Source organism: Ursus arctos, unplaced genomic scaffold (assembly GCF_023065955.2).
Source record: "Ursus arctos isolate Adak ecotype North America unplaced genomic scaffold, UrsArc2.0 scaffold_32, whole genome shotgun sequence".
Taxonomy (NCBI): Eukaryota; Metazoa; Chordata; class Mammalia; order Carnivora; family Ursidae; genus Ursus; species Ursus arctos.
Genome location: NW_026623008.1, coordinates 19,966,571 through 19,982,612, shown reverse-complemented (window position 1 = coordinate 19,982,612; position 16,042 = coordinate 19,966,571). Strand labels below are relative to the sequence as shown.

At 40.4% G+C, this 16,042-nt stretch overlaps 1 protein-coding gene and 1 pseudogene across 7 annotated transcripts in view; one reads left to right on the top strand and one right to left on the bottom strand.

The window, feature by feature from the left end:
• Positions 1 to 16,042, top strand: part of WASF2 (WASP family member 2) — an 81,008-nt gene that overhangs the window by 10,722 nt on the left and 54,244 nt on the right. The window lies entirely within an intron of this gene.
• LOC113268216 (60S ribosomal protein L17-like) lies at positions 8,059 to 8,569 on the bottom strand (annotated as a pseudogene).

Genomic DNA, 16,042 nt, shown 5'->3' with positions numbered 1-16,042 from the left:
TAAAAATAGAACATTTCTTATTTACCAGTGGATGGTTCTCTCTCAACTTAGTTGCCAATTGCAGTCTTTTGGTCTATCTTAACTGTGATTTAAATTAGTGAATTTCAATCTAAGAAGAATTGATCTAGATACTGGATGATGCAAATTATCACCATCACTTGAAAAAACACATAATGGTGTGTTTGAGTTTTGACATTTGTCAAAAGTCTTTTTAATGCTTCGTTTTACAGGATTGTATGTGTGAATAGTTGTTAAGGCATTGAATATATTGTATCTGAAGATGTACCTTCATTCTCTATATTAGTTATATTTTCTGTATAAGATTTAGTCTTAATTAGCATACCAGTCCATAGTACCTTGGGGCCAAAAAAAAGAAAAACCACAACAGTTCTTGGGATGTTTTTTGAATATAGAATTTTTGGGATTTTAGAAAAGGAATATGGTACATATACTGTGTGTTACGTAACATCCCAGACAGGTCAGGGGCAGCACCTTGTAATCAAACACATTACCATTTCTGTAGTAAAATGTCAGAATGTTCACACCAACTGGTATAAATAAATACTATAAATAGCCTCATGTCATTTCATGTCAGGTTTTGCCACCAAGTGAATAATGAAAAACTTGTTTTTACAGCCTTTTAGATTTTGGAATTGAAGTTAAGGGATTGTGGATAAATGAATAAAACTTACATGGGTCCATATAAGTTTGGATAAAAGTTATGTGATGACAAGGACAATTACAAGGAAAAATATTGTAAGCCAAGCTAATTTCAAAGCTATGGGTCCTAAACACAGTAGTGCATAGAAGACACTTTTATTCCGTGTGCTGCTTTATGTACATTCTTCCTTAAGTACCCAAATTTACCTCTTAATACCCGCCTTGTTCCCTGTTTTATATTTTTGAATGGCACTCTACCCCACTTTTTAATTTTAATTAATTTTTACTATTTTTTTCCTACATCTCTTTTTAAAAAAGTTATTTATAGGATCTTGTGCTCACCAGTTTTTGTGTAACATTGAAGAGAATTATACCTTTTTCTGTATAATTCAGAGAAAGACTAATCAGGTGAGGATCTGTAGATTAATGTTTGCAGAATTTAAAGCTCATGCTGTCTTCAGGGTGGTCTTTAGTATGAGGTTATCACTGCTGGGTAGGATTTAGGTTGAAAAAAGATTTCTTTTTAAAGTAAGCTCTGTGCCCAGTGTGGGGCTTGAATTCAAAACCCCAAGAATAAGAGTTGCATCCTGTACCAACTGAAAAGTTTTTATTTTTTGGAACTAGCTGGCTCAGTCAGTAGAGAATGTGATGCTTGATCTTGGGGGTGTGTGAGTTCAAGCCCCACTTTGGGTGTAGAGTTTATTTAACAATATTTTTTATTTTTAATTTTTGAAGCTTCCACAATTTGAATATCTTGGTAAGAAGTTTACTAAAATATATTTAACTTAGAGTATTTTTATTTTAAGTGTATGCTATATGAGAAATTCGAATTTACCAGCCTTATTAATTTGGGTGATTTCTTTAACTGGCCAGGTCCTCTAGGAGCAAATTAAACAACAACAACAACACAACTCTGGTCTTTACTCTTGTTGGACACTTCAGCTATAGAGTGAGGTAGATTGGTGGTGTTGGAGGTTGAAGAATTATTTCTTCTCTTTGAAAGAGGCCCCATGGGACACCTGGGTGGCTCAGTCGGTTGAGTGTCTGCCTTCGGCTTGGATCATGATCCCAGGACCCTTCGGGCTCCTTGCTCAGTGAGGAGCCTGCTTCTCTTTCTGCCCCTCTCCCTGCTTGTGCTTGCTCGCTCGTTCTCTCTTTCTGACAAATAAGTAAATAAAAATCTTAAAAAAAAAAAAAAAAAAAAAGGAGAAGCCCCATGACAGCATGAATTTGAGAGATTCTGGCCTTCAGGATACCCTGTAGCCTCCTGATTTGTGGGCCTCAATTCATCCTCCTACTGGGGGTGTCTCCATAGTTCCTGAGAATGGTGCTTCTACTGTCTGGGATGTAGAAGGGGTATAGAAGAGCATATCAGCAGTTGCAGGTGGATTTGGTGTACGACGGACTAGGCAATAGGAGCAGTTCTTATCCAGAGTACCCCAGTTTCTCCTCTTTTATAAACACTGATAGTATTGCAAAAGGACTACAGTTGGTGGACTAACATCCTTTTCCACATTACTCTGTTGTGACTGTGGATAAGCTCTTCAAGGCAAGAACTGTGTCTTGTACTTCTTTGGTATTCTGTAATGCATCAAACTTGCTTGCATTAAAATTTACCATTAAAATATATCCGTGGGCTCCTGGGTGGCTCAGGTGATCAAGCATCTGTCTTCCCGCTCAGGTCATGATCCCAGGGTCCTGGGATCGAGTCTCATATTGGGCTCTCTGCTCAACGGGGAGTCTGCTTCTCCCTCTCACTCTCTCTGTGCCCCCCCCCAAGTAAATAAATAAAATCTTAAAAAAAAAAAAATAAAACATCTTCATATCTGGGTTGGGATCTCTGATGTCAGTATACAACCAGGGTTGAGAACCATTGATACAAGCATATTGTAAGTGCTCAATAAATATATATTGGTTACTTTTTTTGTTTTTTAGAGTTTATTATTATTTTAGAGAGAGTGAGTGTTGGGGGAGGGAGAGGAGCAGAGGGAGAGGAACAAGCAGACTCCACGCTGAGCATGGAGCCTGGTGCACAGGGCTTGTCCCCACAGCCCTGAGATCATGACCCGAGCTGAAACCAAGAGTCAGATACTTTAACCAGCTGAGCCACCCAGGTGCCCCTGTATGTTGGTTACTTTGCTGCTGGTCCTGGCATGCAGTGGGTAGGGTGGAAGAGGACGCGGAATTTTTCATACAGTAAATAGCCTTTTTTTTTTTTTTTTTAAGAGATGGTGAGGGCAGGAAGGGGCGGAGGGGGGAGAGCATGAGTGGGGAAGTGGGGGAGCCGGGTTGGGCAGAGGAAGAGGGAGAAGCAGACTCCACAATGAGCAGGGAATCTGATGGACCCTGAGACCATGACCCAAGCTAAAGGCAGATGCCTAACCAACTCAGCCACCCAGGCGCCCCAGAAAGAAAGAATCTTAAGCAGGCTCCATGCCCAGTGCTGAGCCCAATGCAGGGCTCGATTTTACAACCCTGAGGTCATGACCTGAGCTGAAATCAAAGGTGGGATGCTTAACCAACTGAGCCATCCAAGCGCCCCAGCAAAATAGCTTTCCAAGATACCGACACAGTTGGCAGATCTGGACCTGTAGTTAGTTTGTTGCTAGTTAGTTATTCTGCCATGATTTTGTGACTTATGCAGGATTAGACAGAGTCTGTGTCTACAGGCAACTGAAAGTTTTGTTTATTTCTGGGGTAGTGGTTTTACTGAGTAAGACTGATTAGGGTGACAGTTGCTTAATTGAGAATAGGTACAAATGCAATAATTGTTTGGGATTTGGGTGAGAGAAGGGGGCTGCTGGGCACCAGTGATGCCAAGGGGTAAAATGAAAGGTTTAATTTGACTGGGTCTCCAACACACAACACAATGTATGGAACAAAATTGGTGTTCTATAGCTTTTTGTTGACTGAGGAAATGAATGGTTCTTTGTTTGGAAAGAGGCTTATAAGCTGTGAAATAAGGCACTTCCTACTTTTCTGAACTGAGCTATAAGATGTCATCTCTTCCACGAAGCCTTCCCGGGAAAAATTGAGTGACTCCTTTGTATGTTTCTCTCTTTTTTTTTTTTTTTTTAAGATTTTATTTATTTGAGAGAGAGTGCTTGCATGAGAGAGCTCTTGAGTAGGGGGAGGGGCAAAAAGAGAGGGAGAAGCTGACTCCCCGCTGAGCAGGAACTCGACCTAACCGGGGGCTTGATCCCAGGATCCTGGATCATGACCTGAGCCAAAGGCAGACGCTTAACTTCACTCTAACTGAGCCACCCAGGCGCCCCTGTTTTCTCCCTTGTTAAAATATTCATCAGATTGTCAAATCTGATATTAGACAAATTACAAAACTCTTCTCCCTGCCTGATCATGAGCTTCTTAAGAGCAGGACTCAGTTGTTCATTTTTGTTATGACTGGTGCTCAAGACACAATAAAGGCTTAGTAGATGCTAATAATGCTTAAATCATGGCCTCTGTCTTCTAATTTATTCTTGTAGGTTTTGCTTTTCTTCCAGTTCATGGTCTTTTCAGTTCAGATCAGTAAACATTTATTGAGTGTCTTCTGAGAGGTAGGACTTTCTTACGACTTGGGGTAAGGTTTCTCAGCCTTGACACTATTAACATTTTGGGTGGGATAATCTGTCATTGTGGAGGGCTGTCCTGTGCGTTCTGGGATGTTTAGCAGCGTCCCTGGTCTTTACTCAGTACCCATTAGTACCCTCTTCTCACTAGCTCTGACAACCAAAAATGTCTCCAGATATTGTGAAATGTCTCCCAAGGGGCATAGTTGCCCCCTGTTGAGAACTACTATATCGAGGATAGGGGTGGAGGAATCACAGAGGGAAGTAAGTGTAAATATTCTTAGGTATACACTCTCCTTTTATTCCTTCTTTCTAGTTATACAATCTCTTGTTTATGACTTTTGGATAAGAAAGAAAAATGAGGGGACGCCTGGGTGGCTCAGTTGGTTAAGCATGTGCCTTCGGCTCAGGTTGTGATCCTAGGGTCCTGGGATGGAGCCCTGCATTGTGGTCCTTGCTGAGCGGGGAGCCTGCTTCTCCCTTTGCCTGCCACTCCCCCTGCTTGTGTGCTCTCTCTCTCTCTCTGACAAACAAATAAAATCTTTAGGGGCGCCTAGGTAGCTCTATCTTTCTCTCAAATAAATAAATAAAATCTTAAAAAAAAAAAAGAAAGAAAAGAATGAAGGAAACCAGGAAGTGACAGCCTTAAAATAGCCCTATTATTTTCTTTTTCTGTTCAAATTTTATTTTATTTGGTTTAAATATATTAGAGCAGTACAGATAGATAGCTGAATTATTTATGCAGATCTATGTAAATTTAGTTTCTACCACTGATTAGTGGAGTAAAGGACTACTAGACTCTTACTACCTTGCATGAAAGATTTTCTCAGAAAAGCTCATAGCTGAAAAGTTTAACACCTAGAGAAAAATCAGCATTGGTTTTATAGAAAACTTGCCAGGACTTGTCAGGATTCTTCTTTGGTAATTTTTGATTATCAAAATAAATTTTGATATCAAAATTTTGATAATCAAAATATTGTCAAAATTATCAAAAAAGCCCTGCATAGGTACTTTATAACTCTTAAAAAATTATGTTTAGCTAATGGGCGTGTTTTTCTAAGCTCAGATTTTTTTGTGGTAGGTAGATTGGTCAAGGCAATGGTTCTTGGTCCCTTGGGGCATTCATAAAGTGATTACAAGTTAGTAGTAACATTTGGGGACTTCTCCCTCCTTTGACCAATCCTCCACAATATAACATTATAATCATTCGTGTCTTAGTCACCATTACAGTGATGTTGAATGAGTTTTTTCCTGTTCCATTTGAAGTTGTGAATGGTACTCTGGAGAATTCAAATGTATAGTTATGAATGGTATCTCAGAATAGTTACCATTTATGCAAATGAAACACACTTCTTAACTTAGAAACCAAACAGAATTGAATTAGAAAAGAGAAGAATAGAAACAAGAATTGTTGAATGCTTGCAGAGGAAATAATGTTCAGATATAGAAATATCTCAGAAAAATTTGCTCTTCATGATTTCTGCATGCCAATAAAGAAAAATAGTTTGAGATTGATGGGAGAGGCTATTAAACTTTGCCTATAATATTACTTTTCAAGCTGTTTTTCTTTTCTGGTAAAATATGGGAGTCTGAGGCATACTCTCTTAGTTGTAAGATTAATTCCAGTTGAACAGAAGTAAGTTTCTTATTTTTAGAATATAGAAGCCCTTTTGAAAAGAAGCAGTGGTTCAGCTTAGTTCCAATTTGAGTGAATATGCGTGTATGTATGCACACATACATATATACACATGTATGATGTGACTTATGGTGATATTTAAAGTTTGTAATTGGCATAGTAAAATAACAATTCTTTTACTCTCAAGTATTCAAAAGTGAGACCTTTTTCTTCTCTGACTATGCCATCGTTGTAACAAGTACTAAAAAGCAGTCTAAAAAGCTTTCTCTCTTTTTTAAAATTTTTATTTATTTATTTATTCATTTATTTATTTATTTATTTATTAAAGATTTTATTTATTTATTCGACAGAGATAGAGACAGCCAGCGAGAGAGGGAACACAAGCAGGGGGAGTGGGAGAGGAAGAAGCAGGCTCATAGCGGAGGAGCCTGATGTGGGGCTCGATCCCATAACGCTGGGATCACGCCCTGAGCCGAAGGCAGACGCCTAACCGCTGTGCCACCCAGGCGCCCCTATTTATTTATTTTTGAGAGAGAGAGCAAGCACAAGCAGGGGGATGGGCAGAGGGAGAAGCAGACTCCCTGCTGAGCGGGGAGCCCTATGCAGGACTCGATCCCGGGACCCTGGAATCATGACCTGAGCTGAAGGCAGACCCTTAACTTAACCAACTGAGCCACTCAGGTGCCCCTAAAAAGCTTTCTCTTAAATCATATCTTGAGAAATTGTGTTTAACTCTGTAGAAGGAGGTCTTAGGTCATGTGTATTGTTGTACCTTTCCGTTCACAATTGAGAACTTTAAATTTGCCTTTGTAGAATATTGATAGTCCTTATAGAATAGTATTCTTGATACCAAAGTCATTTGTGGAATTGGGAGAAGTAGAACAATTTTGCCCCTTCTTTACTTTTAAAACTCCTTTAGCATTCATTTGCATTGAAAAATTGCAAAGCGCTGTGCTCCCACTTTGGTATATACCGTTAAGGTCACTCCCCAGCACTTGAGATAAGTTATATTGTGTTAGTAGCTATATTTTACGGGTAAACAAGCTCAGAGAGGTTAAGTAACTTCCTTAAAGTCACTCAACTAATAGCAAATTTGAGTTGAACACCTTTTCCCCCTTCATTGTACTCTATAGCCTCTATCTATCTATCTATCTATCTATCTATCTATCTATCTGAAGTATAGTTGACACACAATGTTACATTAGTTTCAGGTGGACAACATAATGATTTGATAACTTAATGCTCACTACAAGTATAGCTACCTTCTGTCATCATAACAGGGCCATTGCAATACAGTTGACTCTATTCCCTACGTTGTACCTTTCATCCCTGTGACTTAACACATTCCATAACTAGAAGCCTGTACCTCTCACTCACCTTCACCCATCTTGCCCATCCTCCCAGCCCTCTGTCCTTTATTTCTACTTTTTAAATTAATTAATTATTTTTATTAATATTATTTTTTATTATTTATTTGTCAGAGAGAGAGCGTGCACAGGCAGGGAGAGTGGCAGGCAGAGGGAGAAACAGGCTCCCTGCTGAGCAGGGAGCCTGACTGGGGACTCGATCTCAGGACCCTGAGATCATACCTGAGCTGAAGGCTGATGTTTAACTGACTGAGCCGCCGAGGCATCCCTATTTTTAATTAAAAAAAAAAAGATTTTATTTATTTATTTGGTAGAGAGAGAGCAGAGAGAGAGAGAGAGAGAGTGCTTGCATGCACACGGGGGGGGGGGACAGAGGGAGAGGGAGAAGCAGGCTCCGCAATGAGTACAGAGCCCAAAGGGGCTTGATCCCAGGACCCTGAGATCATGACCTGAGCCAGGCTCAAGAGTCGTATGCTTAACTGACTGAGACACCCAGGGGCCCCTTTCATTTACTTTTTTTAGTGAGATTTTTTTTCTTTTTTTGAATTTAATCAGATTTTGTAATTTTTTTCTCTTTTTATTTGCATTTATTCTGTGCAGAATTTACTCCTGGGCCATGAGTTTTTGTTTCTTCAGTTTCTTCTGGGATATCTATTTCTTTTTCTTTTTTTTTTTTTAAGATTTTATTTATTTATTTGACAGAGAGACAGCCAGTGAGAGAGGGAACACGCGGAGGAGCCTGATGTGGGGCTCGATCCCAGAATGCTGGGATCACGTCCTGAGCCAAAGGCAGACGCTTAACGACTGCGCCACCCAGGCGCCCCTGGGATATCTTTTTCTTTTGTTCAACCTCCTCTTCTGGTTTAGGAACAATCTGCTCTTTTTCAAAAAGTAAAAGAGATGTGGCAGGGAGAGCTCATGTATGGGTTAACCTGACCATGAGCCCTATACGTTCTACGCTGCATTTTGGGGCCTTTTTCACCTGGATGTGCTCAATGACCAGAGAACTGACATCTAAACCCTTAAGTTCAGCGTTATTCTCTGCATTTTTAAGCATGTGCAGTAAGATTTCAGCACTCTTCTTGGGCCGCCGACCCTGTGTCCAGCCCCACTGTTTGGCCCCGGGGACACCGACCGGCTCCATCATTGTAGTGACGGAATGGCGCACACTGCCTCTGCAAAATGACATCTTTCAGATACTTGGTGGCTTTTCGGATATGCATACCCCTGATGGCCTGAGCAGTTTCACGTATGTTCTTAAAGTGAACACAAAGATTTGAATCTTTTGATTTTCATGATTTCATAGGGTTTTCTGGGTCAAGCGAATAGCTAACCATCTTCAGAGGTCCCCTCAGGCCACTGAGGGGAAGAGGAAGCCAGATTTTGTATTTTTTAAAAAAGATTTTATTTGACAGAGAGAGCAAGCACAAGCAGGGGGAGTGGCAGGAAGAGGTATAGAGAGAAGCAGGCTCCCTGCAGAGCAGGTGGAGCCCGATGTAGGACTCCATCTCAGGACCTGGGATCATGACCTGAGCCGAAGTCAGTTGCTTGGCCAACTGAGCCACCCAGGTGCCCTAATCAGATTTTTTAATGGTACAGTTTACATACTGTGAAATGGACAGAAACGCAAGTCTATAATTAGATGAGTTTTGATAAGTGTAAACATATGTGTAGCCAACACCTCAGTCAAGAGATAGAACATTTCTTGGGGCGCCTGGGTGGCACAGCGGTTAGGCGTCTGCCTTCGGCTCAGGGCGTGATCCCGGCGTTATGGGATCGAGTCCCACATCAGGCTCCTCTGCTGGGAGCCTGCTTCTTCCTCTCCCACTCCCCCTGCTTGTGTTCCCTCTCTCGCTGGCTGTCTCTATCTCTGTCAAATAAATAAATAAATAAAAATCTTTAAAAAAAAAAAAAAAAGAGAACATTTCCATAACCTTCCAATGTTCCTGTCACACACCCTTCCAGTCAGTCCCCACTGTCTTAGAGGCAGCCAGTGTTCTGATTTCTGTCCTTACAAATTAATTTTGCCTGTTTTTGACTACTACCATATGCACTCTTTTGTGTCTGAATTCTCCTGTTCAGTATAAAATTTTTGAGATTCATCCACATTGATGTGTATATCAGTATGAACCCAGGTCTTTTGATGCATATCTAGAGTTCTTTCCAACAAACTGCAGCTCCTCTAATTTGCTTAATTTACATGACATCCTTTTTTTTTTTTTTTGCTTTGGTATTTGCATGTAATTTACTTCCCTTTTCTAATACCTTAGATTTATTTGTTTTTAAAATCTCTTTGAAATTACAGAAGTAATACATGCTCGTTGCAGCAAATTACACAATCAGAAGTGAATAAAGAGTGAAAGTTACCTTAGATTTATTTTTATTTCTGCCTTTTTCCAATTATGAAAATGAGTGCCCTTTGTAAAAAAAATTTTTTTTAATTGCCAAATTCAAAAAGTATGAAGCAGAGAATAAGAATGATCCATGATTTGGGTGCCTGGATGGCCTAGTCGGTTGAGGTTGAGCTTCTGCCTTCTGCTCCTTCTTGATCCCAGAGTCCCGGGGAGCCCCGCATCAGGCTCCCTGCTCGACGGGGGGCCTGCTTCTCTCTCTGCTTCTCCCTCTGCCTCTCCCCCTGCTTGTGCTTTCTCTCTCTCAAATAAATAAATAAAATCTTTTAAAAAAAATCAGCCATGATCCTACCAGTTAGCATTATTTATTTATTTATAAAAATATTTTATTTATTTATTTGACAGAGAACGCATGAGGGTGTGGGCTTGCACAGGAGAGTGGGGGGGGGGCGTGGGGGGATAGGGGAGAAGAAGACTCCCTGCTGAGTGATCCCAGGAACCTGAGATCATGACCTGAGCTGAAACCAAAAGTCAGAAGTTTAACCGACTGAGCCACCCAGGTGCCTCACTACCAGTTAGCATTTTCACATAATTTTCCTCTTTCTCTGCATTTTGTTTACCATAGCTGAGACCATAGTATAGGGATCTTCCCTTCTTCCATTAGGTTTGTCACATCCATGTTAATCAGTTTTTGTTGTTTCAGTGTCTATGCTTTTGGCCGTCCTAAATTTAAGTAGCTGGCAGTGATCTTGGCTGGGTTGGCCTCATTGACCACCATTTTTTATTTATTTATTCATTTTTAAAGGTTTTATTTATTTGAGAGAACAAGCTAGTTCTCTAGCTTGGGAGGGGCAGAGGGAGAGGGAGAAGCTGACTTTCCGCTGAACAGGGAGCCCGATGCGAGGCTCGATCCCAGGATCCTGAGATCATGACCTGAGCTGAAGGCAGACACCTAACTGTGTGAGCCACTCAGGCACTCCTGGGCATCATTTTTAATATTTCCTTCCTGTGCACTCTTTCATCATTCACCTCGTTCTTGAATATCTAACAGCCAACATTTCTTGCATAGTAGGAGACAGTATAGTTCTATGGTTATGAGTGTTGATTCTGGAGTCAGTCTGAGTTCAGATGTAGACCCTTTCACTAGTTCTGAATGTAGTCTCGGGCAATGACTCAGCCTCAGTTTTCTCATGTGTAAAATGGAGACCTGTGTCATTTTTCTGTAAAATACAGAGGGTATTAGAATCTCAAAGGGTATTAGAAGAATTAAATGACATTATTACTTGGTCTGGTGCTCAATAAATGTTAACAGTTGTTGTTATAAATTAAGAAATGGCATATTTGGTTGGATACATGATCTAGCCCGGAATTCTGCTTGTGGGAAAGGGATGAAAATGTCAGCTTCAAAATTTAGGACTATGTTGCCCAAAATTCATAATTTCTCTTAGGAATTTATTATGGAAATGTTACTTGTGCATTTATCTAGACTTTATAAATAATTTTTTTTTTTTGTATTCTGTACACCTCATCTGAGTAATGAGTTTTATTACTTTATATGCTGGATTGGGTAGTAAACTATTACTTTTTATTGGTCCTAATAAAAGCAGTAGCTGCTGGGTACTAAGTGTATATACTTTGTGCCAGGCAGTGTGCACATTCCTCCTCATGGCAGTCAAATTAGTTGTTATTTACAGATGGGAAAAGTGAGGCTGGAAAAAATTAAGTAACATGCCCTTGGTCACAGCTAAGCCTACTGGTACTAGAATTCAAAGTCTTCCTTCTTTCCTCCCCCCCCCCCTTTTTTTGGACATAAAACTCCTATCTGATTCTAAAATCTGGGCTTCAAAAGTAATTTAATATACTTTATTGTTTCTTTAGGCTTCTAACTGCTTTGTAATTTCTAAGGTTTGTGCAGAATCTGTTTAGCATTTCACATTGTCTTTGTTTTATATTAAAGTATCCTATATATTGGGGCGCCTGGGTGGCTCAGTCGGTTAAGCATCTGCCTTTGGCTCAGGTCATGATCCCCAGGTCCCGGGATCGAGCCCTGCATTGGGCTGCCTGCTCAGCGGCGAGTCTGCTTCTCCCTCTGCCCCTCACCCTGCTCGTGCTCTCCCTGTCTCTCGCTCTCTCTCTCAAATAAATAAATAAAATCTTAAAAAAAAATAAAGTGTCATATGTATATATACGTTATTTATTTGCCAGAGAGAGACAGGGAGAGCGTGCATACAAGCAGGGGGAGCAGCAGGCAGAGGGAGAAGCAGGCTCCCTGCTGAGCAAGGAGCGTGATTCGGACTCCATCCTGGGACTCTGGTATCATGACCTGAGCCTAAGACAGACGCTTAGCCGACTGAGCCACCCAGGCATCCCTATATATTATTATTTTTTAATCTGCAAGCATACAGAAGCTCCTCTGGTCTTTTTAGATACCTTTATAGGCCTTCTCTATTTTACCTTTTTTGTGCAGTGATGACCACAACTGCACATTCTATTCTAGGTACAGATACACTTTGGTTTGTACAAGGGCAGGATAATGTGTTCTGTGTTTCCAGAGCTTTCATAATAACAGCCAGCATTTTGTTGCGTTTTGTAGCTGTATTCAGGATAAGTCTAGGGACTCTGAAACCCTTTTCTTATATTGTAACAGGTAGCTTTAGCTCATCATCTGATAATTACAGTTTGGACTATTTTTCCATTACTGCATTACCTTATTTTTATCTACACGGAAGCTATTTTCCACATTTCTCGACACACAACTTTCTACCATCATACTTCTAGCTACTACTGCTATAGGGTCATCTGCCAACAGAGAAGATTTCACTAGATAGTTTTTTCTAGATAATTTCTAAAAATGTTACTTGGGGTAGGTTTCAGCATCAATCCCTGGGGGACTCCTTTGTTTATACATCTTTATCTAAAAGGGACCTGTATCCAACTTTCTTATTCCTGTTTCTAAATGAATTCTCTGGGGGAAAAAAGTGTGGTTTTGTTTTTTTGGGTTTTTGTTGTTGTTGTTGTTGTTAATTTCATTAAGTAATCTCTTCACACAACCTGGGGCTCACATGCACAACCCCAAGATAAAGAGTTGCATGCTCTACCAACTGAGCCAGCTGCTAGAGCATGGTACTTTTTTGTTGTTTTTGTTTTGTTTTTGTTTTTGTTTTGGAGCATGCTATTCTTGATCTTGGGGTCCTGAGTTCGAGCTCCATGTTGGGGGTAGAGTTTACTTAAAAAAATGAAACATGGGGGCTCCTGGCTGGCTCAGTGGTTAAGCATCTGCCTTTGGTTTAGGTCATAATCTCAGGGTCCTGGAATGGAGTCCCAGCACAGGCTCCTCTGGTTCTCCCTCTGCCCCTCCCGCCGCTTGTGTGCGCTTGCTCTCTCTCAAATAAATAAAATCTTTAAAAAAAAAAAAAAAAGATAAATAAAATTATTGCAGCTCCTGGCTGGCTCAGTTGGTAAGAGCATGTGACTCTTGATCTTGGGGTTGTGGGGTTTGTGAGTTTAAGCCCCATGTCAGGTGTAGAGATTACTTAAAAAATCTTTTTTTTTTTTTTTTTTTAAGATTTTATTCATTTATTTGGCAGAGAGAGAGAGCACAAGCAGGGGGAGCAGGAGAGGGAGAAGCATGCTTCCCACTGAGCAGGGAGCCTGATGTGGGGCTTGATCCCAGGACCCCAAATTCATGACCTGAGCCAAAGGCAGACCCTCAACTGACTGAGCCCCTAGGCACCTAAAAATGAAATAAATCTTAAAAAAAAAAATTATCGTCTGTCCGATAGAACTCCAGCAGTTTAAATACTTGAGTTAATGGTGCTTTTGTTTTATTTTTATAACCTTTATTGAAATGTTACTAAGGGGCACCTACCTGGCTGGCTCAGTTGTAGAACATGTGACTCTTATTCTCAGGGTCATGAATTCAAGCCCCACATTGGGTGTGGAGCCTACTTAAAATAAAAAAATTAAAAAGAAATATTGACATACAGTAAACCACATCTATTTAAAATGTAATATTTAGTAAGTTTTGACTTATGTATGTACCAGTGAAACCACCACCATAGTCAGGAAAATGAACATATCCATCACCCCTAAATGTTTCCTCTTGCCCCTTTGTAATCACTTCCTCCTGTCCCACTGCCTGCCCCCTGCCCCAGGTGGATATTCACATGCAAAAGAATAAAGTTGGAACCCTACCTAACACCATACATAAAAATTAACTCAAAATGGATCAAAGGCCTAAGTATAAGATCTAAACATATAAAAATCTTAGAAGAAAACAGGTGTGAATCTTTACAATCTTAGATTAGGCAGTAGTTTCTTAGATAGGACACCTACAAGCACAAACCAAGAAAAAACAGATAAGTTGTACTTCATCAACATTAAAAACTTTTGTGCTTTAAAGGGAATGATCAGAGCACCTGGGTGGTTCAGTTGGTTAAGTATCCAACTCTTGATTTCAGCTCAGGTCTTGATCTCGGGGTCATGAGTTCAAGCCCAGCATTGGGCTCCATGCTGGGTGTGGAGCTTACTTAAAAAAAAAAGATTTTATTTTACTTATTTATTTTAGAGAGAGAGTGCGCGTGAGCGCGAGGTGGGGAAGGGCAGTGGGAGAGGGAGAGAGAATTTTAAGCAGGCTCCATGTCAGAGCAGAGCCAGACATGGGGCTTGACATGGGGCTTGATCCCAGGACCCTGAGATCATGACCTCAGCTGAAATCAAGAGTTGGATGCTTAACCGACTGAGCCACCCAGGCACCCCGGATTGTACTTTTTTAAGTAATCTCTACACCCAACATGGGGCTCTAACTCACAACCCTGAGATCAAGAGTTGCATGCTCCACTGACCGAGCTAGCCAGGCACCCTGTTCTTTTTCAATATTGTTTTGACTATGCTGAGTCCCCTGCACTTCCACCTGAATTTAGGCCCAGCTTGTCAACTTCTACAAAAAAGCCAGCTGGGATTTTGATAGGGATTTCACTCAATCTGCAAGTTAATTCAGGGAGTATTGCCATCTTAACAATATTAAATCTTCCGATCCATTAATATGGCATGTCTGTTCATTTATTTAAGTCTTTAAATTTTTTCTATGTTTTGTAGTTTTTAGCGTACAAGTCTTGTCCTTCTGTTAAATTTATTCATATTTTCTTTCTTTTTTTAAATCTCATAACTACCTCAGGTATGGTGATTTTTGAGCATTACATGGGTGGGAGTCATTGTTTTGTTCTTAGTTCTTGGTGTTCTAATTCTTCTCAAATCTATATTTCTGTATTTATATTGCATATTTACCAGGATTCCTGAAAAAGAAAAATTTTAAAAGATTTTATTTATTTACTTGAAAAAGAGAGCATAAGCACGAGTGGAGGAAGGGGCAGAGGGACAAGCAGACTCCCTGCTGAACAGGGTGCCTGACGTGGGGCTCCATCCCAGGATGCTGCAGCCATGACTTGAGCCGAAGTCAGATACTCAACCGATTGAGCTACCCAGGCACCTCAAAAAAGATAAATTTAAAAAAATTTGGTACTTACATCAACATATTTGTGTGTTTCTGGGCTAATCCTTAAGCACTGTTTGGTCACACAGCCTCAATAACCTGTTTGTTTAAAGCTTGCTTCTGGTGACAGTTTATTATGAGTGCCTTTGAAAGTTTTTTATTCTATCTGTATTTTATTCCTAAGTATTTTATTCTTTTTTTTTTTTTTTTTAAGAGAGAGTACATGAGTGGGGGGGTAGGCAGAGGGGGAGAGAGAATCTTTTTTTTTTTTTTTTTTTTAAGATTTTATTTATTTGTTAGAGAGCATAAGCAGGGAGAGTGGCAGGCAGAGCAGGCAGAGGGAGAAACAAGCTCCCTGCAGAGTAAGGAACCCGATTGGGACTCCATCCCAGGACGCTGGGATCATGGCCTGAGCTGAAGGCAGAGGTTTAAGGACTGAGCCACTGCCCCATGGGAGAAAGACTCTTCAGCAGACTCCTTGCCCAGCATGGAGGTAGACGCTAGGCTTGATCTCACAACCTTGAGGTCATGACCTGAGGTGAAATCAGGAGTCGAACACTCAACCTACTGAGCCACCCAGGCACTCCAGTATTTTATTCTTTTTGATGCTGTTGTAAATGAAATTGTTCTCTTAATTTCATTTTTGAATTTTTCATTGCTAGTGCATAGCAGTACAGTTGATTTTGTATATTGATCTTATATTCTGCTACCTTGGTTCTGGCAAGGTTTTGTGGGTGGTTTTGTTTCGGATTCCATAGCTTTTTTTTTTTTTTTTTTTTAGATTTTATTTTTTAATAATCTCTGCACCCATTATGGGGCTTGAACTCACAACCCTGAGGTCAGGAGTCAGATGCTCTCCAGACTGGGCCAGCCAGGCACCCCTCCTTTTCGTTTTCTATATACAAGATCATGTCATCTGCAAATAGAGTTTTATTTCTTCCTTTCCAGTTTTATGCCTTTTATTTCTT